Source organism: Pinus tabuliformis, chromosome J (assembly GCF_031772625.1).
Source record: "Pinus tabuliformis cultivar Carrire ecotype Pingquan chromosome J, CPIR1, whole genome shotgun sequence".
Taxonomy (NCBI): Eukaryota; Viridiplantae; Streptophyta; class Pinopsida; order Pinales; family Pinaceae; genus Pinus; species Pinus tabuliformis.
Window position 1 is genome coordinate 413,177,612 of NC_142295.1, and position 24,734 is coordinate 413,202,345.

A 24,734-nucleotide genomic window follows, 5' to 3' on the forward strand; every position below is an offset into this window, starting at 1 on the left:
CATTTGCATATTTTTAATTGGTCAGTGGCTAGTTATTAGTAGTTTGCAAGATCAAAAGTATATGATTGTACCTACTCTCAACAATTAATCCTATAGCTTTGAAAATAGGTGCATTATATGTGATAACTTGCACCACATTTTCTAGCCCTACTTGTTCAATAACAGCAATTGAGGATGCTAGCGTCACCCATACCAATTTTTCTTCTTTGATCCTTCAATCTTTGAGCATCATCTTGCTCTCTCTTAAATGTAGCCCTCACTTATGGATTTTTAGTATGTGCACAAACTTCAATACCCTTTATATCTTCATGCAAAAAGTGAGCCTTCACTCTTGTGTAACAGCCCTTGAAGGTCCTATCAATTTTACATAAATTGCACCTCCATTCCCAAGTACCCCCAACACTCATTTTCTTGACATTGGTAACATACTTCCAAAGAGGATAGAATTCTTTCTTCCTGATTGCTTAAGAAGCTCTAGGGGCACCCGAAACACCACTTTGAGAAGCTATGAATGCTGCAAAAGCAGAAAATAAATTTATTCACCCAAAAAACTACTGCACATGCCCTTCTTCTTGCTATAAATGCACCAAAGCTTGCTCCCAATGACCCAAAACACAACTGGAATGTTTCCTATTTTTGTAGGAAGCTCCTCTTGCTGAATAATGTGTGAGAAATAAGTGAATGAAGTGTTTTTTTATAGAAAGGAAGAGACTTTTAGGGTTTCTAGAGAATTCTAATTTTATTATTTTCTAGGGAACTCTAATTTAATTTTCTTAAATGAAATTAGCTTAGGAGTGAATTAATCTTAATGAAAATGATAAATTTAAAGTTTTTGGGCCATAAAAGGTCCCCATGCCCTTCTTGGACACTTGAGCAAGCCCACACAAGTCATTGAACGCGTCAAAATGCCATGGAAATAGCCCCAAAACACCACCATCTATACCACACGACATTTCAAAATTGTGAAACATCTTATAGTGCAATCGACAACATTTCAAGGGCATTTTAGTATTTCAACACATTTAGGTACTGGTACGCCTATTGGGGTGATGTTTCTTGCAACATACATCTTATTTTTTCATACTAGCCTTACTACCAAATTTTATAACTAACAAAAGATGGATCTACCTCAATGGTTAGCAAAAATGTTATGATCCAATTAATTTTCTAGGTATGAGGGGTTTTCCCCATGATATAGTTGGGTCACATGATAGACCCAATTTTCATGGATATTGGGAATCAATTGAAAATCACCTTTCCACATTTATCAAATATTGTAAGAAAAATGAATTCCTCCACGAGGATTTCATGATGAATTTGGAAGGATTTCATGTTTACATATTTAATAGAATTCTTGGAAGCATTTGGTGCAAGATGGGATTATGATTTAGGAAGTTGGCTTCCCCTCGTTTGAGAAACAGAAAGGCTATATATTTCATGAAAACTTCAAGAAGCATTAGAGAAATTTTGAGGTTAAGAATGAGCCTCAAAACAAAAAAGGTACAACAAAATTCAACTTTATAAGAACCAATATGATGATGTCAACCATGGGGGATGATTCACAACTTTTGGAGTAAATAGGTAACAAAAAAAAAAAAAAAAACTATTTTTTCAACTTGTATTTTCAACTTATCTCCCTATGATTTTACTCAAATTTTGAACAGGAGCACTCGTTGAATGCGGAATTTAATTTTTCATCCATGGAGTATCCATGTTGCATAATTTTGATAGACCCTACTACATGAAAAATGTGAGATACATGAAAAATCACATTTTTTTTATGTATTTCACATTTTTCATGTAGTAGGGTCCATTGAAAGTATGCAACATGGGTACACCATGGATGCAAAATTAAATTCCACATCCAATGAATGCTCTCGCTCAAAATTTGAGTAAAATCATAGGGAGATAAGTTGAAAATAGGAGATGAAAAAATAGTTTTTTCTTTTTTCCCTCCAAAAATTAATGAGGTAATCTAATCTTATTTTATTATTTCCACTATTATTTTATAGTATTACTTAGGAGGCCCATTTTAGACCTCAAAATTTCTCTAATGAAGGCCTTGGTCATTTACCTTCAAGTCGAGACGTCAGTGAAGAAGAAGAAGAAGAAGATTTCCATGAAGAGGTTCATCCTTCTCCTTCATACTATGAGCCAGCGAGCGATGACATGTGGGTTTCCTATTTGAAATCTTAAAGAATTCATTAACAAAGAAGATCTTGAGACAGTGGAATTAAATGTGTCAGTTCAAGAAGAAAATAATGGTAAAGAGTCTTGTCATGCTTCATGCCAATAGGGGTACATACAAAAACTTTTGCAGTAATTATCACCACCATTGTAAGCCCAAGGTCACATGTCAAAGCATTGTAACAACCATGGGAGGTTTTGTATTAGGTATCCCAACTTGTGTCTTGTTCTCATTGTCTTTATTTTTGTTGAAAATGGCAACAAGAAATGCTATAAATAGCATCTCAGGTACCAATGTTGGATATAGCAACAAGGAATGAAAAATGGAACTGTTAAACACACATGGACAACAAAGAATAGGAAAGATAAATCAGTGAGTACGTTTTTTTATTAAGATGAGATATACATTTATAGTACAACATATGACTCTTGGGTTTCAGATCCCAAGGTCTCTTGGACTGCTTAGTCTTTTCGGCTTCCACACTAACCCTTTAGGATTAGGTGTCCAACATTCCCCCCTTAATCCGAAGGGTTATGTATGAGTCCAAGAAGAGAGCTGTAATACAAAATGTGCAAAAAATGCATGGCAGCACTAGGCTGAATGTGCTCTATGAAATGTTGGTAAAAAGGGCGGTGGTTTAAGGATGACCACCAACACTGGAACGCTTAGTGCAGTTCCCGGAACTCTTCCAAAACTGGCAAGACACTGAAGTTTTCTGCTAGAGGAAGTGATCCTATTGTTTCAAAGAGGGAAACCTTCAACCATAAAAGGGAGGTCTCACCCCGCATAAAAGGTAAAAACTTCAACCTGAAAAGGGAAGTCTCAACCTGTGATGGTTTAAGGATGACCAACAACTCTGGAATGCTTAATGCAATTCCTGGAACTCTTCCAAAGCTGGCAAGAAGCTGGTGTCTTCTGCTAGAGGAAGTGTTCTCAATCTGTGATGGTTTAAGGATGACCAACAACTCTGGAATGCTTAATGCAATTCCTGGAACTCTTCCAAAACTGGCAAGAAGCTGGTGTCTTCTGCTAGAGGAAGTGTTCTCAATCTGTTCACAGGCATCTTTGTCTCTGGCTGCAACTCTAAAACTGGTGTGGCAGATTGTGGCTCAGGCTCGCTTGATGTGACTTTGAAGCTTGTAGATGACCATCATTTTCCCCCCTGTCAGGTACAAGGTGAGAAGATGGAGAAGACTCAACTGCAAGACTGTTCAATACTCTGGAACAAGTTCTAACATGTGTTTGGAATATCTTCTTGGCTGTTGATGCCCATTGCCAAGAAGCGATCCATCCAAGATGAATCTTTGTTCTTGCAGGATGTTTGTTTTTGAAGCATCTGTGTGAAGAATGGCTGGTTTTATGACAGTGCTTACATGGATGAAGATCAAAATAGTGATCTTTCAAATGGCCAACTCGGTCACAATGTTGGCATTTCACGATCTGTTGTTGTTGTTGTTGTTGTTGCTGTTGCTGTGGAAGAGGGGCAGAATCTGGAACAGCTGAAACTGAACTGTCATAAGAAGCAGGTGAACTGTCATCAATGAATCCAGCACTCTGAAACTGAATGGGCTTGGCATAGTCTGGAATATGAAAGGACAAGTCCTTGTCATATCCAAGACCAGTTTTGTGCTTGTTGTGGACAAGTTGTTCCCAAGGTCTGATGATGGGCTTGGGAAGTGCAGACTGAGTTTCTACATCTGCATATACAACTGCTGCTTTATTGGATTCTGGATCTGATTCAACTTCAATCTTACTAATTTCACCACTTGTTGTTTTAACCTTGAACAACATATTGTTTTGAGCAGAAAACAATTTGGAATGACAAATCTGTTGAAGCTCATCTTGCTGGAACTGAGATTCTAGTTGCAAAAAATCAATCTTTTCTTGTGCATCATGCAGGCATGTCTGAATGTCACAAAGAGTGTCTTTGCTAACATTTACCTTCCCAGCAATAGTGGAGTGTATTAGTGTATTCAGCAACTCTAATACATCATCAAATCTAGCCATTGTATCAACAAAGAAATGAACACTCAACAATCCAGCTAAGAATTTAGCCAATCACAAACAGATTTGTGTCCAGCAAGAATGAGAGGCTCAAAGTCCTTCCAACACAGATACAATAGATATGTTTCACCCTTAAAATGCTCAGGTATACCAAGATACGCTTTGTATGGATGCACAACTAAATGACTTCTTCCTTCTTTGAAATTCAAACTTCAACTACAGGAATGGATTACATATACCTCTGATATATCAACTCTAATAATAACAGAGATCTGAAGTAGAATATACCAGCAAATGTTAGGAAGAACAGTGGCTATAGATAAGTGTTATAACATCACAGAAGCTCCATCATTACAGAGAAAACACCACAGTGACAATATATGCAATGTATTCAGCTCCAAGATAGAGAAATAAATATGGGGTGTCTTCAATATACTCGTAGCCACACATCCAATGAGATGAGAAAGTTTGAGACCCTCTATAGCAGAGGTACATCACCAAACATCACTTCCAATAGTCTATACTCATTAAGATTTCAAACACAGGTACAGTGATATGCTGCTCAACTGAAACAACCACAGAAAATACAAGTTTGTAGCCTTGGGGCTAGATCATTCTTTATGCAGCGCTTTAATTGAAAATGCAGTGGTGTCAGAAGAATGAGAAGTGAGCTTTACTTTTGTTCTCTATCAAATCAAACTTTAATTTACAAGGGCATGCTACGGTCCGAAATCCTGGGTCAGTTTTATCTAGATCTTCAAAACGAGTTATATATTTCACCATTTGCTATCTATCATAGGCGATACAGCACAAATACCAGTCCTAGATGGCCTCTTGCACAACCCATGAGATTTCTCGGCCATAATGCAGATGAACATTTAGTCAAGCAGGTGCAAGAAGAATGTAAATGACTACCACTGTCACTATGTATTAGAGCATATATGTGTTGACACAGGCCAGGTTAACACAGAAATTAATGAGCGCATCTATGTTGAGCATATAACAGAGCGCATATATGTTGAGCATATAACAGAGCGCATATATATATATCACATGAAAACGCTGCACCGAATCATCATAGCATCAATTCATTAAAAACGCATACCAAAACCCGCTCAACTCATCCTCAGCCCAGTGCTCTAGTTTACAGCCAAGCCACAAAAAGGGAAGAGCCTTCCAAACGACTTTTCAAACCACCGTTCCAAAGCAGGCGGACAGAGGCATTCTCACATTAACGTTCTGGTGTCTCTTCAGATGCTCGAAGTATTCTCGAACAGCGGCAATGGAATGAGCAATACGGAGAAGTTAACGGCTTCTCATTTCTCCTTTTCATGCGGTCTATCGAACTCGTGACCTCCTTTTGATAAGTCACCACAAACGGCCATCAGAGTAGCGAGGACCACCCACGCTTCCGCTTCAGGCAACTCTGATGTATATCAGCAGCAAACTGTCATTGAAAGCACACGACGGACATCAAACTATTAATACAGAGATGAGCCAAGAGGTTAATGAAGACAGGTGCGCTCTCGCGCTATATCTGCATAAAATCGATTTAATGTATCTCATATGAAGCCGCGCATCAACGCTTTACATATGTGCCAATCACGCACTGAAACACCAACAACCAGGTTCGAAGCCGCGCATGAGTACTTACCAGATTACGTTCCAAATTCCATAAACAAACCTTATAGAGCTCAACTCATACAGGCGAACATTGTACGCTGTATTGCAGAGGAATTTGGCCGAATCAAGGCGAAATTCTGCCAATTTTATTTGTGCCTGCGTTTCCAGCGCTCAACCAATCGTTCTACAGCAACTTCCCACAGATTTTAGCATCTTTTTAATTGATACTGATGCAAGGACCATTATCACTTCATGCAGATTATAAAACATCAACTCCTAAATGTGAAAAGCATTTCATTATCACAACATGAACTTCAAACATAAACTGCCCGCAACTCTGATCGTTCTTAAACTATTCATCAATTCCGATCATTGTTGAACTATTCATCGAGGATGGCCATCAGAATCTTCTCCCTCGCCCTTCCGTCTTTCTTTTCTCTCGCGCTTCCGCAGACATAAACCTCCAAACGCATAAACCAGCTGAGTTAAAGATAAAGCGGACAGAAAATCTTAAAACTGCAGAGACAAGGATGAAACGCAAATTTCCACAATACCAACTTCTTCACCCACTGCACCGGACTGCTATTCCTCAGCTGAATTAAAGATAAAACGGACAGAAAATATTAAAACGGCAGAGAAAAGGATGAAACGCAAATTTCCACAATGGCATCTTCTACTGCAGCATGATCGCAGACCACCGACTGCACCGGACTGCTATTCTTCTCAGAGGCACGAAGTGCTTCAGATATTAAAACTACGGAGTCAAAGAAAAGACGCACTCGATGAGTTATGAAAGTAGGTCAGTTACGGACTTAAAATGAAACGCACTAGCCCACAAAACAATTTCACTCAACCAGAACGGTTTTGGAGTCGGCTTCAGGGAGCTGACACCATCAGCAGCGCAACGTTTTATATGGAAAATTGAGCAGCGTCTGGCAATGAAAATTGAGCAGCGTGGAGCAGGTCTGAGACAATGAAAATTGAGCAGCGTGGAGCAGGGTAATTATCATGAAACGCTCATGGACAGTGCAGACAGCACGCAGGAAAGGAATATGCACAGCCCAGGGAGTGCAGAGGATATGAAACGGTTTTGGAGTCAGAGCGCATTCAAATGAATATGTCAGGGCAGCGCTCAGGTTATGACAGCGCTCAGGGGAACGTTTAGGAATAGGACAGCGCTCAAGCGTTTCAATGTCAGGATGACAGCACAACAGAAGCGCAGGGCGCAGTTCAACGACTTCCAACTGATTTGCAGAAATGGACCATAAAAAACTCATTAAAACATAGAAGCGTTGGTTTACACAGGCCACAAAAACAAGTGGCTCACACAATATTGAGAAGGTTATGAACGTACCAGCTCCGATACCATGTTAAACACACATGGACAACAAAGAATAGGAAAGATAAATTAGTGAGTATGTTTTTTTATTAAGATGAGATATACATTTATAGTACAACATATGACTCTTGGGTTTCAGATCCCAAGGTCTCTTGGACTGCTTAGTCTTTTCGGCTTCCACACTAACCCTTTAAGATTAGGTGTCCAACAGGAACTGCTAAAAATAGCATTGCTATAAATAGTATTTCGGGATAGATTCCAATTTTAGTTAGTCCCTGAACTAAAATTGAGAAGTAAAATTCGAATTTGATCTTAGTAGATGTTTGTAAAATAATTAATTAATTCATTTTGAGTTAATTAGTTGTAATCAAACATGAAGTCTATCTGAAGACATGCAACAGTTTCTCCATTGATTGAGGAAGTTATCCCTTGATTAAAGGAGATCAGGATGAGTTGTACTTTGAGTTGTAATCAGTTAGCTCAGTTAACTGAGTTAAGTCCAGTTAGATTAGTTCAAATAGTTTGTTGAACTAATGGTGAGTTTAGTTAGTTAATGCATGCATGCATGTAACTGCTGCACTTCAGATAACTAAGTATTCTCTCATAAATAACTCATGCATGTCAATTCAATCAGAGACCCAGTTGAGATCAGAGGAAGGGACAGTGTACTATCAATTGGAGGATTTTTCCTATAGAGGAAACTCATCCATGCAAAAGGAATTATCTCCTTCAGGATTGCGCAGTTACTTCTGAGTTTAGTGAGCAGTGCGAGAGGTGAATTCACACAGGTGGCAGCATTGGACCCTAGGAGAAACTACGCAAGGAAATAGGAGGCTTGGAGGGAAGAGGAGAAGGTTTGTGAGAAGCCTTTGACTATCTATGAGCATTAGAGGGATTGTACTGAGCGCTGGATAGCTTGTGAGTTAAAGCTTTGTGTAATCCATACATATTTCCACTTGTATGATATTACAAAGATCGGGGTTTTTAGCTGAGGCTTTCCCTAGAGTATTCTTCTGTGTTCACGTGTGATTGCTTTCTCATTCTCAGTTATATGTGTTCTATTTGATCTTGCTCATAATCGATTAAGCTTCCGCAAGTTTGTTGTAGAAGTAGATCTGGTATTTTGCTTTAGTATATTGCATAATCTGTTGATCTACAGTGGGAAATTCTACAATTTTGTCACCTATTCAAAGCATGGTTGGTCCCCTATAGATCATTTTGGGTTTCTCTTGTCCTGTATAGAATTGGACGGCCTTAGGTGAGTCTACTTGAGGACTCATGGTTTTATGAGAGCTTTCTTTTGTAGAGGTGATCACCATTGCATGGGCCATTCTAGCTTGCATCAAGGTGCACCTATGTCTTACCATATAGTTAGAGTCTATAGAGCTTTATAGATGGCCTTGGATTTGGTGCAATATTTCTCAGAGAACTCTCATGCATGACAGTCTCATATTCACAGCTTTCATAGTTCCCAAGGTAGTTCATGGTTTCCAATGCAAAGTGGTTTCCAAGGTAAAAAAGTCAACTTGGTCTCAGATTGTTTAGTTTGATGAGAGGAATCCATTCCATGTCGAACTTTTCCAATCAGAGGTGGTTGTGGCTAGTTATAACTTGGTCAACATGTTCCCAGGTGGAAGAAAAAGGGTAGCACTGGGAAGAATGATGCAATGCATTGCATAACAAATGATCACCAAAATGAGAGGAACAATACCCAAGTGTCAATTCACAAGATTCCTTAAGGCATTATGGAACTAGCAGAGGTGGAAGATGGCATGGGAGAGCAGGTGATGACATGGCAAAGCTAGGAAATATTTGAATATTTTGAGAGAGACCTAGTTTATATCATGGCCATTTTAGCCAAACCCAAGTGCTAGAAATACCAAATTGTCCAAGGCATTGAAGATCCAATGAATAGGTGACCAAGTCGAATAAGTAAAGGGAAAAAGTCAATCTAGATGTTGGAGAAGTCAACTAGCCATTGGGTGGTCTAACTAGCCGTTGGAGACTTCATGGACCAAGAAGTTGACTAATAGACCAAGAAAGTAGTCATTAAAAGACAAATTATTCCTTCAGATGACGAAGTTGAACCTCCCAGTGAAATCATACATCTCAAAGGACCAATTTGAATTTCTTCAAAGGCAAGTAAGTGGAATGTTGAGCAACAAAGGTGTACTATTTTCCTTCTTTGACCATATTGGTCCATGAAGGAAGGGATTTGTGGACTAAATTAGGAAATTGAACCCAAGATGACCCCTTAATGGGAAAATAAAAAATTGTAAACAAATATTTATGAAAATTTACTATGTCTCCAATTTGCAGATGACTAGTAAAAATAATTATTTGAGGTGTCCAACTAGCCATTAGCCTGTTAGTATCTAGCCATTAAAAAGTTTATATAAAAGGCTAGCCTCCCCTCTTGTAATAGTTGTTGTCGTATGAGATTCGTGCCACCAAATGATAAAGAGCTTCATTTTCCCAAACCTTGTTCAACTTTTTTGTTCATTGTGTGCAATGGATTTTCTTACATTTATTTTCTTGATTAAATGTATCAACATGGATATAATCTAGTATTCAATTTTAATAAGTAAAATTGCACAAAGTTGGTTGAGCCACCAAGGGGCTACAAGTCAGGTGGAGAGGGCAAACTAGCGTACACCCCTACTTTGTTCACTTGTTTTGTAGGTGGATTCCTTTGAACAATTGAACCATTACAAAGGGGATATTTAATTTGGGGAAAGTTCATATTCATCGTTCACTCAATTTGATGACCAGAGAACGCCACAAGAAGGGGTCGCTCCTAGTTAAGTTTGAAAGTTAAAGATTGTGCTATGTCAATATTGGGAGTGAATTATCTTTCAAGAGACCAAATTCACTCCCTTTATCATATACAAAATCGACTTAAAAAAATATGAGTTTCACATCCCAGCAAAGTGAGGTAATCTTGGTATAATGTATAACCCGCAACCACTCTTATTTACAAAATATTAATTTTTTTTACTTTTTAGCATTAGATTAGGACTTAATTACTTGCTGGTTTTTAACTGATTTTATCTTATTAGCAATTTAAAACCTTGGATAACTCGAGTTTATTGTTAGTTCTAATCTAAGGAGAGTTACATGGTTTTACTAGAAATATTTACACTTGTATCTAGTTGAAATCTTGCAAATCTGAACTTGTTTATTGGATGTACTGTTTGAAACATGCAACAAAAACCAAAGGCTTCATATTCCCAAACAGGTAAGTACCTTTATGAAGTCTTATTTCAGGACTCTTATGCTTGCTGATTTTACATTTTTTAGAGTCAAATATTTAAGTTTCCAGCCATAAATAAATCACATATTAAATTTGGAAATTATTTAGGCACTTGGCCTGGAGGAATATACTCCCAATCGATAGAAAGGAATTTTCCATTGTTGGAAATTGAATTTATTTTTTGTTACAATCTAACGAGAGGCCTCATAAGCCTCATGTTTGATCCTTAAACTGTTCCATCCCTAGAAAACGCATCTAGGAGTGGTGTGTAACTCATAAAATCCTCATATTTAATCCTTAAACTGTCCCATCCCCAGAAAACGCATCTAGGAGTGGTGTGTAACTTATACAGTGGCTAGTTTGGGCTCAACAAGTTGTTGTCGTTGTGATTTTATGCAGACTTTGTAGTCTGATATAACAGGACTGCAGTTGTTTCGATGCATAAGTCCTAAACCAATAGTCCAACAAGTAAAGGAGTAATATATTTGGTTAGGATATTTTCAGAACACCAGAATCAACTGGTCACACAATGTATTTTCTAGTATTTGATGTCATCTAACTTTTTGTTTAGTTTTTTGTTGCACAGTTGTAGTCAGAAAGAGCTAGACAGACTCAGAAATTAACGCTTCCACCTCACTTTGACCCATCTAAGGCATTGGTCTTGCTTCAAGTTGATTGTGGTTTCAATTGGGACTCCTCTCCTAACTATTTAGTAGGTTTTTGGGTCTAAAGAGCAGGGGTTTTGGGCCGAGGTGACACTAGGTCCCTACACTTTGTGTGCCCATCTAGCAAGTTCGTCAAGACCCTAGCAACCCTGCTAATTGGATCGGTAACAAGTCCCATCTTATTGAGGATGAAAAAGTTATGGTAGATAAAAACGAGGATATTTTTTACCATACAAATAAAAAAGATGAAGAAATTAATGAATCTTCTTGTTTTCCCATCAAGAATGAACAATTAATTTTATTTATTTTTAGCATTAGATTAGGACTTAATTACTTGTTGGTTTTTAACTAATTTTATCTTATTAGCAAGTTAAAACCTTGGAGAACTCGAGTTTATTATTAGATCTAATCTAAGGAGAGTTACATGGTTTTACTAGAAATATTTTACACTTGTATCTAGTTGAAATCTTGCAAATCTGAACTTGTTTATTGGGTGTACCTTCTGAAACATGCAATGGAAACCAAAGGCTTCACATTCCCAAACAGGTGAGTAAGAAGTCTTATTTCAGGACTCTTATGCTTGCTGATTTTACATTTTTTAAAGTCAAATATTTAAGCTTCCCACCATAAATAAATTTGGAAATTATTTAGGCACTTGGCCTAGAGGGATATACTCCCAATCAACAGAAAATGAAATTTTCATTGTTGGAAATTGACTTTATTTGTTGTTACAATCTAACGAGAGGCCTCACAAGCCTCATGTTTAATCCTTAAACTGTCCCATCCATAGAAAAAGCATCTAGGAGTGGTGTGTAACTCATATAGTGGCTGATTTGGGCTCAACAAGTTGTTGTCGTTGTGATTTTATGCAGACTTTATAGTCTGATATAACAGGACAGCAAGTTGTTTTGATGCATAAGTCCTAAACCAATAGTCCAACAAGAAAAAGAATAATATATTTGGTTAGGATAGTTTCAGAACACCAGAATCAACTCGTCACACAATGTACTTTCTAGTATTTGATGTCATTTAACCTGTTGTTTAGTTTTTTGTTGCACAGTTGTAGCCAGAAAGAGCTAGACAGTCTCAGAAATTAACACTTCCACCTCACTTTGACTCCATATAAGGCATTGGTCTTGCATTTATTTGATTGGGGTTTCAACTGGGACTCCTCTCCTAACTATTTAGTAGATTGTTGGGTCAAAAGAGCAGGGGTTTGGGCCGAGGTGACACTAGGTCCCTACACTTTGTGTGCCCATCTAGCAAGTTCATCAAGACCCTAGCAATCCTGCTAATTGGATCAGTAATAAGTCCCATCTTATTGAGGATCAAAAAGTTATGGTAGATACAAACGAGGATATTTTTTACCGTACAAATAAAAAAGATGAAGAAATTAGTGAAGAAATTAATGAATCTTCTTGTTTTCCCATCAAGAATGAACAAATAATTAAAGAACAAGGATACAAGAAGAGCCTTGATGTTAGAATCATTCATGAAACCACCCACCCTCATCCAGATGAAAACACATGTTTAACAAATTTCCTTCCTTTCCAAGAAATTGAATTGCATGACACATTTCCTAGCGTTTTGGAAAAGGAAGATTTAGTAAACACAACCTAATATTGAAGAAGGTGGGGAACATAAAGAACCTGAGTCTAATGATGCATTCATTAAGGTTGATAGATATAGATGGGACTTGTTACTCACCAAAACATGCGTAACCTATAGAAGAAATTTTTTTCCTAGCTAGCCAACGGCCATTAGGAAAAATCTGAGGGAAAAAATGGGCCTCAAAACAAAAAATGTACTAACAAATTAAATTTAAAAGAACCAATAGGATTCAAGAAGATGATGTCACCCCTAGGGGTAAATATTTTGGAGGGAAAAGAAGAAAACTATTTTTTTTAATTGTATTTTTAGCTTATCTCCTTATATATTTACTCAAATGTCAAGTGTAGACACCCGTTGGATGCAAAATTAAATTCCAAATCCAAAGAGTAACCACCCTGCACACTTTTGAGTAGACCAACATGGAACAAAATTGAAAATACATGAAAAAACGTGTTGACAATTTGAAAATACATGAAAAAAACATATTCAACACATTTTTTCATTTTTTTTCAATTTTTTTCCATGTGGGTCTACTCAAGTATGCAGGGTGGGTACTCATTGGATGTGGAATTCAATTTTGCATCCAACGGGTGTCTACACTTGACATTTGAGTAAAACTATAAGGAGATAAACCAAAAATACAATAAAAAGAGTAGTTTGTTTTTTTCTTTAAAAAGCATAACTCTTATTTTATTATTTTAACTATTAATTTACTATTTTCCTTAGGAGGCCCATTTTACACCTCAAATCTCCCCTAATGTATATTGATAAACACATGAAATTGTGTCATAGTCCCTCCACATATTGCTCCAGTCAGATTTATTTCTCCAATTAGGCATTACTTCTTGAAGGAAGGTGGGTGATCCATCGGTAGGTAATTTAACCATTTTGTAATCATGTTCTTTTAATTGATGTTTTGGGGCATACAAATATGAATCAAGGGATGATATGGTTGATTGAATGAGATTGACTATATTCTTGTTCCCTCATTTCACTTGGGACATTAGTCTTTGACTCCAGTCCAGTGGGACCTCCTCTGAGGTCTTAGGGTTATAGGAAGGACACTATTGGGGATGCTCTAACTAAAGTAGTGTGACCATGATATTCACCACTTTTTGTTATTCCCTCTATTCCATATCCATTCTTGAGACTATGGCCATTGGTCATTAGGCATTGGTACTTTCTCATCCCTATCCTTGAGTCTAAGTTGGAAAAGTTTTCCCTGGAGGTTGATGCAACTAAAAGAAATATAAAAGAAAAAGAAAGCTAAAATGAAATAAAATGATAAAATGAAAAAGGTGGTTAGGACAAAAATTAGTGCATAGAGAAAATCCTAGCATGAGTTTTACCCACCACATTAGCCATTATGCAGTTCCTAAAACACTTGATGCTCCATCCATAAAAGGGAACCCTTGTATTGTCCCAACCCTGATGAAAAATAAAATGCTACATCATTAAAGGGTAATAAATGCTAAATATCTCAAATGCAAGTTTGGGGTCTTGAGCTATGCTATAATATTCCTAATAGGAAAATACAAGAAATAACAAAGGCTATGAACTAACTACAAACTGCAATCTCAAAAACATACAAGCATAGGAATTAAACACCAGAAATATGAACCAAAGCTCTGAGCCATTTTATTAATATGAGAAGAATGGGTACAATAGACAGTAATAGTAGAACCTGGGCTTGCTACAAGAAAGCAAGGCAAAACTCAGGTGATAATAATGAAGCTCAAGTGTTGTAGAAGCTCCTCCCCAATTTCTGCGTTGACCTTATAAATTTTTCGTTGTTGCTGCCAGATAGGAAATGGAAAATCCTTCAGAAGTGCTCAGAAAATTCTGAGAAATTAGCTGGTGCACTTTCTCAACAAGGCCAACAAAACCCAAAAAGGGTTTGGCCCCAAACCAACTCTCTAGGAAACCCACACAGGGGTGCAAATTATCAGCTGACTAGTAAAACGCACTTCCCAAAGAAAGTGGATTTATGGCCTGAACATTGCCTAGATCACGCTGAAAATGTAGCCATAGACTTCTCTTCAAATACCCACAGAAACCTAGAAAATATCTGGGATGATTCGGAATAACGAAAGAGCCCACCAAATAGTGTGAGTGGCCCTCTAGCTCGCTACATGCACTGCTGTGAAATAATGCTCTAGAAACTTCCAAATCCTCCTCTGAATTTCCACTAAAATTCCACACAAAATCCCCTCAAAAAACTACCTTCTCCAGCCAATCTCCTCTGGAAATTAGTTTCCCTCTTCCCCTGCATAAGCTTTCTCTAGTGAGCTTTATGCACTGCCAAAATGGAGAAATTTGGCCCACCAAATGGCCAACACTTCTGCCCTGTAAAACACTACCAAAATTTCAGTCTCAAGGTAGGAAATCTCTCTGCAAATCATTAAATCTCCCGACTCAGTCCAGCTGAAGAAATTTGTGCTCCAAAAACTGTCTCTATGCCCAGGAAGTGCGCAGAACTGGGTGAACACCTGCAATAAAGCTCTGTGGAAATCCTGAATTGGACTCCCCAAATTTCCTCACTAGGGAGACACTCAGAGTTCTCTGAAATGAGGGTGGAATTCCACTTGGAACTCTTGTGCTAAACAACACTTCTCTTCTTGTGCTAAACAACTCCAAGAGAAGATGTAATGTGAAGTGTAATAGTCAAAATATCCCTCAACAAATGAGTCCCTCCTCCCTTTATAATTTCTCCCCATGCTTCTAGACTCCCTTTTTAATTATTATTTGATTAGTGGGGGCCATTTTCCACTAAGTGGCTTTTTCCTTCATTTTAATAAACTAATAATTTGTTTCCAATATCTAATAAAAGAATACATTTCACCTTTCTCCAAAACAATATTTTCCCCTTCTAATTACTATTACCAAAATTGGGAAAAATTTCCCAAGCTCACAAAATTGGGGATATTACAGTCCTCCCTGCCAAAAATTGTTTGTCCTCAAGCAATGCTTAAACCAGTGACTCCACTATTTGCTGGCCCCAATGGTCACTTTAAACAATACCGGAATCCCAAATGTGCCACTGAGTCATCCTTGTCCCATGCACTATCCTGTCATTAAGGAATCTCATGATACTAGGATCCCAAGCCATCCTTATCAACGTGAAGCACCCCTTGCTCCACCCACTGTCCAACCAAGTATAAGCTCCAGAAGCCCTCTGCATACTGTCGATGAGTAGAGCATCACGATAATATAAAATCCTGATCAACCCCTCGTGAAGTTTCTCTATTGAGTAGTCAATCTCATGCACTTTAGGAGTAGGTTCCTAAAGATACAATCCAACACCTGTAGATATGAATCTTTTTCCACATGGGCTCCCCCTGCTCTCCTCCTGCTAATCATCCCACCATGTTGGTGAAGTCCCCCATGCCAACAACAAACCACTAAAACCCAATGGAAGATCTAAATGATCTTCCCCTATAGGAACCAGCTCATCCCTAAAGGTAAGTGAACTGCCAAATCTTGTAATGCCAGGATCCCATGCCCATCGCAGTGTGAAACTGCCCCTACTGACACCGCAACATCCCCGTCATGGCTAACTACCCAACATGCTCGTACTAGATCCTCCTCTCCTATAATGCTTCGCTGCAATATCTGTCATGATTGAAGCTATGCCCAACCTACAAGGGAAACTCAATAGTACTAGAGTCTACCATTCCATGGCTAGCCTCAATCTTGAGCAAAAACCTTCCTCGCCATATGATGAGCAGTGTTGTGAAAATCGTGATTTTATCACAATTTTTTGAAAAAAAACACAATGTTTTCCTTGAAATGATTAAATTGACCAATTAAATCAGCGATTTTTCCCAAAAAATCATAATTTTTGTATTTTTTAAAATTTTAATTTTTTAATTTTAATTTTTTTGTATTTTTTAAATTTTGCCGATTTTTACCGATTTTATGATGATTTTTACGATTTTTTATTTTCTGCCCCTCATCAATTTAATCCTGATCGCGATTATCGCAACATTGATGATGATGATTGTTACCCACTACTTGTGGGTAGTATGCATAAGAGAAAAATTTCTCATGGATGGGCCTCCACTGGTAGCCAGCGACCCCTTGCAGCCATCAGATAGCTCGATGTGCCACTTTCTCCACCACTTGAGCCGTCCATGTGGTCCCTCGCGCATCTCGTGTCCACGATAATGGCACCAAAAATATTGTTGCACAAACTAGCAGGCCTAGTTTGTAGGCTAAAGCTGGAAGGCACAACAACAATTTGGGACAAAGGCCCATTGTCACCACAACCTATGTCCCCTTCTCTTCTCATATTTTCACCGATGGGAGGAGTCCCAATAACCCTCACTTTTGATTAATGTGTCTATACTAGGGTTTGAAGTGAGGCAAGGATAGCTCATTCAATGGAAAGGCTCAATTGAGGTGTGAGCTTTGGGAGAAGCTAGAATGGCTTTCCACACAAAACCCCTTGATAGAGAGAGAGAGAGAGACTATACTAGACCTAGGGTTGAGGTATGAGACCGGATAGGAGTTCATCCAAGGTCAATATAGTCAAGTGAAAAGGCTTTGAATGATATGCTACTTAAATTACAAAACTTCAAGGAATCCCCAAGTTGAAGCATCTTCAAGGGTTCCCACTTGGTACGATGGCTAGGGCATCAATTATCTTGAGATTCAATCATGAGAATTGCCTCAAATTTGGAGGAGGGCTAGGGGAAACACCAGTGTAGAAGCCTATCCAATTTGTTTTGCAAGAGCTCACTCCAAATGAATTTTGTACCAAGCCCTAGAGAGGCTACCTATCCTTAAAGGGACAAAGAATAAGGAGGGAAGATAAGGTGAGGATAAATGATTTTTCAATGAGGATATGATCACCAAGGATCCTAGACCCATTGCCTTATCAATTGGGAGAAATGGAGTCAAGAATTACTTTGATTCAAAAAATTCGCTCTATCAAGGAGACCCATGCAGCTTCACTAGCCCTAAAGGAGGCAGCTACACAACTACAATAGATATTTATACTTTGTTGACAATGATTGATGGAGTTTCAAGGTTGCAATATGCAAAATAAACCTCTAGGAACATTCATTCATCATTATCTATGAGTAATGCATGCAATACATCCAATAATCCCAGTGTTCTCATAAATTCACATTAAATTAGGGCACATTCAAGATCCGGACATAATATTCCATACATTAGACATGTAACAATGTAAAATATAGCATCAAAAGGCACTTACAAGACAATGAGAATATATCCATCCATCAACATTGCAAAGAGAAGCTCCAAGACAAGATAGAAAAATTTTCCATACATCAAAATGCATCCAAACATCCAATTTCGTCCAACAATTGCAGGTCCAAATTCTTTTCACAAGAGAGATCGAAATCCAAGTGATGATAAAAATACAAATGAGGCCTCTTCTATTTATATGAGGCTCCTCAAGTTCGATTTGGTCTAATTTAGCCTAATTAAGCCCCTAATAATATTTTAATGTGCAAAATACATGTCTTTGGTGACAAGCCCACCAAATAGCTACTAAAGTGAATGATAAGCCATCCCAAGAGGGCCGAAATAGTGCAAAATGGAGTAAGATGGATCGTTGGAAGGCCAAGATGAGTCCTCTAAGTGCCATGATGAAGAGGAGGGCTCCATAAATGATGATCAAGGGGGTGGCCCTTTGATTTCCAAGCAAAACATCAAGTGGTGCTCCCAAGTGGCTGTGGGGCACAATCAATGGTCTCATGGGTCTCTAGTGGCTCAATAATAAGTTGATACTCCATCAGTGAGGGATATAAGATGATACATTTCCTCCCGTGTCCCTCCGGATGAGACAAAACCTCATCTAGGCTCTGGATCAGCTGCCAATTGTTGGGTGCAAATCTGTGGCCGGCTGGGCAATGTGGTCCGAGTGCATCATCATCTTTGTATGGCTGGGGAATGAACAAGAAATGTGTGGTGTTGAAGAAGCCCATGGTATAGTAATGGATGCTCTGCAATGGTGGAGGCCCATGGCTCTCAACGCTCACCCTCCAAGTGCCATTATGACCCTCTGGAAGGCTTGGACCCCATATAGGGAGACCAAGTCCAAGATGAAGACCCACCTACAATCTTGTATAAGATCCAATGCATCTCCTCACCTTCCAGTACAATTAATCATTAGTGCAATTGAGTAAATAGGGTTGCTAATCAAGGGAAGAAGTGGACACTTCATAGTGGCATGCCCTTCCAAATGGGCTTCAAAATGTACAGGTGTTTCCTTGCTCAACAAGAGAGGTTAATAAAGGACCCTATTAAGTGGTTTCAACCTATAAGGGAGTGATAGGTCCATGGTACATCCATCAAATGGCAGGTGTCATGTGAAATGATGATGGAATGGAGTGGGGCAATAGGGAAGGCTCAAAGCCACATGCCATGGCACAAGGGAAGCAAGAATGAGGGAAGCCCACACCTTGGGTATATGAATGTAGGAGGGAGAAATCGTGGTACATGAGTTACCCCGGCCTTTGTTTTTCCACCCTTCTTCATATGCCTTTTTCCTTTTATTGATTTTTCTCCATTTTACTACTCAGGGCTCCAGGGAATGAGAGTATGATGCATATAATGAAGCAGTGATTACCCCCTTAAGGTTGGGTAGTTCATTGCCCACCAGGGGTTTGGACAATCATGGGTTCCTTAATGATGCAAGGGGCACTCTTAGGGGCCCTAGTAACCAAGGTGATGGCCATAGTGACAAGGGGCTAGAGCTCATGTTTGGCTTTTGCCCACGTGCTATTTTTTATGTGTAGGAATTTACAGGGTAAGTTCCTTAGAAAGAACACCAAAAGGACATCGCTCACAACCAGATCACAGATCAATACACCAGTATTTTTGACGTGGCTAAAACCCTCAAAGAGGGAAACAGTCCACGGCCTGAGCCAACGCGGCCACTTCAGGCAATTTATTAATCAAAGAATGAAAATTTACATAAGCTTCTCTCATGCACGGATTACCCTACAAATGACCCTCCATGCGCTTTAAATAGAATTCATGGACCAATCGGGTGTCAAGCCACGGATCAAGTGTCGGTAATACCGAGGAGAGAATGAACCATCGGATCACTACATATCGTGACCGTCGGATTGTAATTTACAAAATGTACAACGGTAAAGAAACACACTTTACCTAACTCTATACCTAACTCTACACTAGACCAAGTTGTACTTAACTATTTCCTATGTGTCGGAATATCCTAACATCCCCCCTTAAGAACAACTTGGGATAGGATTGAAGGATTTACAAATATGACACAATAGGAGAAGGAAGGAGGAACTAGAGCCTATCCCCCCTTAGTGACAACTTCCTGAACTCCAGCCATAAATCGAAGTTTAGTGTACTTCACCTCTGTGAGAGCCTTTGTGAAGATGTCTGCAACTTGATCATCTGTTGAACAATATTGCACTTCAAGAACATGGTCATGAATGAGCTTTCTGATGAAGTGCATGTGCAGTTCAATGTGTTTGCTGCGCTGATGTTGGACTGGATCTTTGCATAGCTGAATGGCACTTTGATTATCACACCAAAGTGTAGTCGGATGCTACTGCTGAAAGCCAAATTCTGACAGGATCTGACGAAGCCACAAGGCTTCCTTACTAGCTTCTACAGCACCATGATACTCTGCTTCTGCTAATGAAAGAGAAATGGCAGCTTGTTTCTTACAAGCCCATGTAATAGGTCCTGAACCAAGAGTGAACACATAACCAGCAATAGACTTCCGATCATTAGGGTCACCAGCCCAATCAGAATCAGTGAAACCAACCAATAGAGGAGCTGCTTTGGCACTGTAATGAATCCCAAACTGAACTGTACCTCGAACATAACGAAGTATTCTTTTAGCTGCTTTCCAATGACTTTCACGGGGGTTTTGCATAAACCGAGCAACAAGGCCAACAACAAAGGAAAGGTCAGGACGAGTATGGGTTAAATACAAGAGTTTTCCTACAAGTTGACGGTATAATGTAGCATCAACTTCAGGAGAAGTACAAGTGACTGAAAGTTTGACTCTAGACTAAAAGGGAGAAGGGGCTGGCTTACAGTCTTCCATGTGAAAATGACATAGAATATCACAAGCATACTTGGACTAGGAAAGGGAAATACCCTCCTTGGATTGCAAGACTTGAAGACCGAGAAAATAGTGTAAGTGTCCTAAGTCTGTCATTTCAAATTTCCTTTTAAGGCTATACTTCACATGGTTTATAAGGTTGGGATCACTACCAGTAAGGATAAGATCATCAACATAAAGAACAAGGATGATAAGAGAGTTGCCCACTTTCTTGGTGTAGACAGTATTGTCAGAATGACACCTAGAAAAGCCAGATTCTAAAAGAAAGCTATCCATTTTGGCATACCAAGCCCGAGGAGCTTGCTTGAGACCATAAAGGGATTTCTTAAGTCGACATACAAGGCTGGAGTCTGTTTGTATGAAGCCAATGGGTTGTTCCATATAGATTTCTTCATGCAAGTCTCCATGCAAGAAGGCAGATTTAACATCCATCTGATTGACTTCCCATTTAAAAGAGGCAGCAAGGGAAAGAACAAGGCGGATAGAGTTCATTTTGGCAACAGGGGAGAAGGTTTCAGTGTAGTCAATGCCTTCAACCTGTGAAAAACCTTTAGCAACAAGACGAGCTTTATGTTTATCAACTTTCCCATCTGGTCCATACTTGGTTCTGTAAACCCATTTGCATCTAACAAGTTTTCGTCCCTTTGGTAGAGGAACAAGATCCCATGTATCATTTGCCAATAATGAATGATATTCTTCATTCATAGTTGCTTCCCAATCTGGATGGCCTAAAGCTTCTGCAAAGGTGTCAGGATCATAATTTACTGGAGCTTGAGCCAGTAAAGAAGAGGCTCTCTCGAACTGAGAACGTGTGCGTCGCTGATCTGTAGGATCACCGGCAAGATCACCTGCTGCATCTCGAGTAGCACGAACCCATTTTGGAAGCTCAGGAGCTGAAGGAGGATCCTGAGATGGTGGGGGAGGATTGTCACCCTCACTTTCATCATCTGAAGAAGAAATGTTTTCAAAGGTAGAAGAGATAGGGAGAGGTGGCACATCCGTCGGACTAGGCTCGCAGGCCGATATATTTTCATCAAATTTTACATCTCTTCTAATGATAACATTTTTGGACTTAAATGGAATAAGTCTATAGCCTTTGACATCTTCAGAATATCCAACAAAAGTACATTTTTCACTCTTAGGTTCTAAAGCTTTATGCTTTTCATCTGGAATATGGGCCCATGCTTCACTTCCAAAAACACGAAAGTGACTTACATCTGGTTTAATTGAACTCCATTCTTCTTCTGGAGTTATATTCTTTAAAGCCTTAGTAGGAGTGTGATTTATTATGTAATTTGCACAGTTAATTGCTTCTGCCCAAAAACTAAGACTAAGTCCTTTAGATTGTAGCATACAATTAGCCATTTCCTTTAAGGTGCGATTCTTCCTTTCAGCTACACCATTTTGTTGTGGAGTGTATGGAACAGTATGTTGCATTTGAATTCCATTCTCAGTGCAAAAGTTGATGAATGTGTTTTTAACATATTCTCCACCATTATCAGATCTTAGCTTAAGAATTTGATGTCCAGATTGTTTTTCAACAAAGGCCTTGAAGGCCAAAAATGTGTTAAATACTTCGCTCTTGAGTTTTAAGAAGTATACCCAAGTGCGTCTGGAGAAATCATCAATGAAAGTTAAGAAATACTTGCAGCCAGAGAATGAAGCAACTGGAAGTGGACCACATAAATCACTATGCACAAGCTGTAAAGGGGCTGAGGCGTGCCAAGAGGCACATTTTTCAAAACTGTCCCGATGATGTTTTCCGAGTACACATCCGGAACAAACACCATCTCTGCAAGATACCATAGGAAGACCTGTCACCATATTTTCTTTACATAGATGCTGAAGGGAGCGATAGTTTAAGTGACCAAATCGCTCATGCCAAAGTTTGCTCACTTCATCGTTATGAGCAACAAATACTGAGGGAAGATTTGATGACCCAAAGTTGTGAAACTTATACAACCTTGTAGAATCATCAGCAATGCCAGTAGCCAAAATCTGTTTAGGATCTTTTAAGTCCTTGATTACAACATCATGAGTTGAAAATTCAACGATTTTACCTTCACCTGAATGAGTTATCTGATATACAGATAGAAGGTTGCAGGATAAGGTTGGAACACATAATACATCATTAAACTGACCATTGTCTAGATGAACAGTTCTAGTCCCTACAACATTAAGAGATCTATCATCACCAACATATATATTTTTGGTGTTACAATCATTTAAAGAAGAAAACATGGCTTTGTTTTTGGCCATGTGATAAGAAGCTCCAGAATCAATGAGCCACTCATGAGAATGAGAAGAAGAAGATACATTTAATGCATAGTCAGACTGAGATGCTTGACAACCACATGCAGAAAGTGCCATTCCTGAAGACGAAGTTGAAGTTGAAGATTGCCCCAAATGGATGTTATGCTTCTTCATTGCTGCTTCCAAGGCTTCCATCTTTTTAAAGCATTTTGATTCTAAGTGGCCATCTCGATTACAAAAATTGCAATGTCTATCAGTCTTCTTCCCTTTGTTTTTATTTGTCTTATCATTTTGTTGAAATGATTTTTCATTTTGGGGCTGAAATTGCTTAGGACCCTTGTTTGGTTTAGGACCATTCTTTTTAGGATATGACTTCTTAGGATTCTTTGAATTTGGTTGCTGTTGGGCGGCTAACGCTTTCTTGGAAGAGTTTCCAAGATTAAGAAGACCAAGGTGTAAAAGTTTTTCTTGTTCTCTTATTAAAGAATCACAAAAAGAGTCAAAGGAAGGGGGCTTGTAGTCTTTTCCTTGAGAAATGAAGGCTTCTCTTGTAGAATGGAAGGTGGAAACAAATACAGAGTAGGCTGGTCCCAACTTAGTAAGGATGGAATAAATAAGGTTACTATCTTCTTTCTTAACCTTAACACTTTCCAAGAGATATCTAAGGGTCTTGAACTTGGACAAGAAATCTTCAATGCAAGAAAAATTATTAGGGTCCAATGTAAGCAACTCATTTTCAAGTTGATGGGCTCTAATTTCATTTTTAATCCCAAAAACTTTAGTGATTTGTTCCAATGCTTCATTAGAAGTATCAAGTTCTGCAATATGGAATCTAAGATCATGAGAAATAGACATCCCTATCAAACCACGTGCTTGATCTTGTCTATTTTCCCATTTAGCAACCTTATCTTCATCCTTCGGTTTCTTCTCTTGGCCTGTGGCTATTCTGTAGAGACCTTTACTTCTAAGTAAATCCTCAATGTAGGACAACCATTGGAAGTAGTTGGTGCTGTCAAGGGTAACTTGGTATTGACTTTCCATTTCAACAGAAACTGAAGCTGAAGATGTTGAAAGTAAGTTTTCAAATGGATAGATCTCGAAAAACTAGGCTGGTTTAAAAAAAACGGCTCTGAAAAAGGCTTCCGGATGAAGAAGTTATGGCTTTTTGAAAAAAAGTTGTTGAAGTTGCCGACGAAGTGCGGGAATGTGCGGAAATGAAAAAGTCCGCCCCCACAAAATGGAGACTTGAACCCAAGACCTCTACTCTTTTAAAATAGCTTTGAACCAATTGATCTATACAAAAAATTTGAGAGAGAGAGAGAGAGAGAGAGAGGGGGGGGGGGGGGGGGCTTTGGCTTGCGTGCTTGCTTTGAGAAAGCTCTTTTTCCCTATAAAACAAAAAACACAAAACCCAACACGGACATGCAAAGAAAACGAACCTTATGGCTCGAAGTTAGCATTAGCCGAAAAACTAAATATTTTCAAAAATGAACCTTGTGGCTCAAAGTTAGCTTTGGCCGGAAACTAAATATTTTCCTCAATGTTTCTGATTTTCCAAGATCACCCTAAGGTGCAGGGAAAAGAGCATACGCATGAGAAAAATCCTTCCTTTCTGTTTCTGATTTGCCCATATCGCACAGAGTCGTAGGGCAAAGAGCATACGCAGAAATGAAAGGTATAGATCCGGTAATAAAAAGGCTAAATAAACCGAAACC

General features: G+C 38.8%; 1 protein-coding gene across 1 annotated transcript in view; it reads right to left on the reverse strand.

Annotated features, from left to right (window-relative positions):
• The window catches only part of LOC149227589 (putative LRR receptor-like serine/threonine-protein kinase At1g53440), a 274,290-nt gene that overhangs the window by 239,723 nt on the left and 9,833 nt on the right, over nucleotides 1-24,734 (reverse strand). The gene's annotated exons all lie outside the window — the stretch shown is intronic.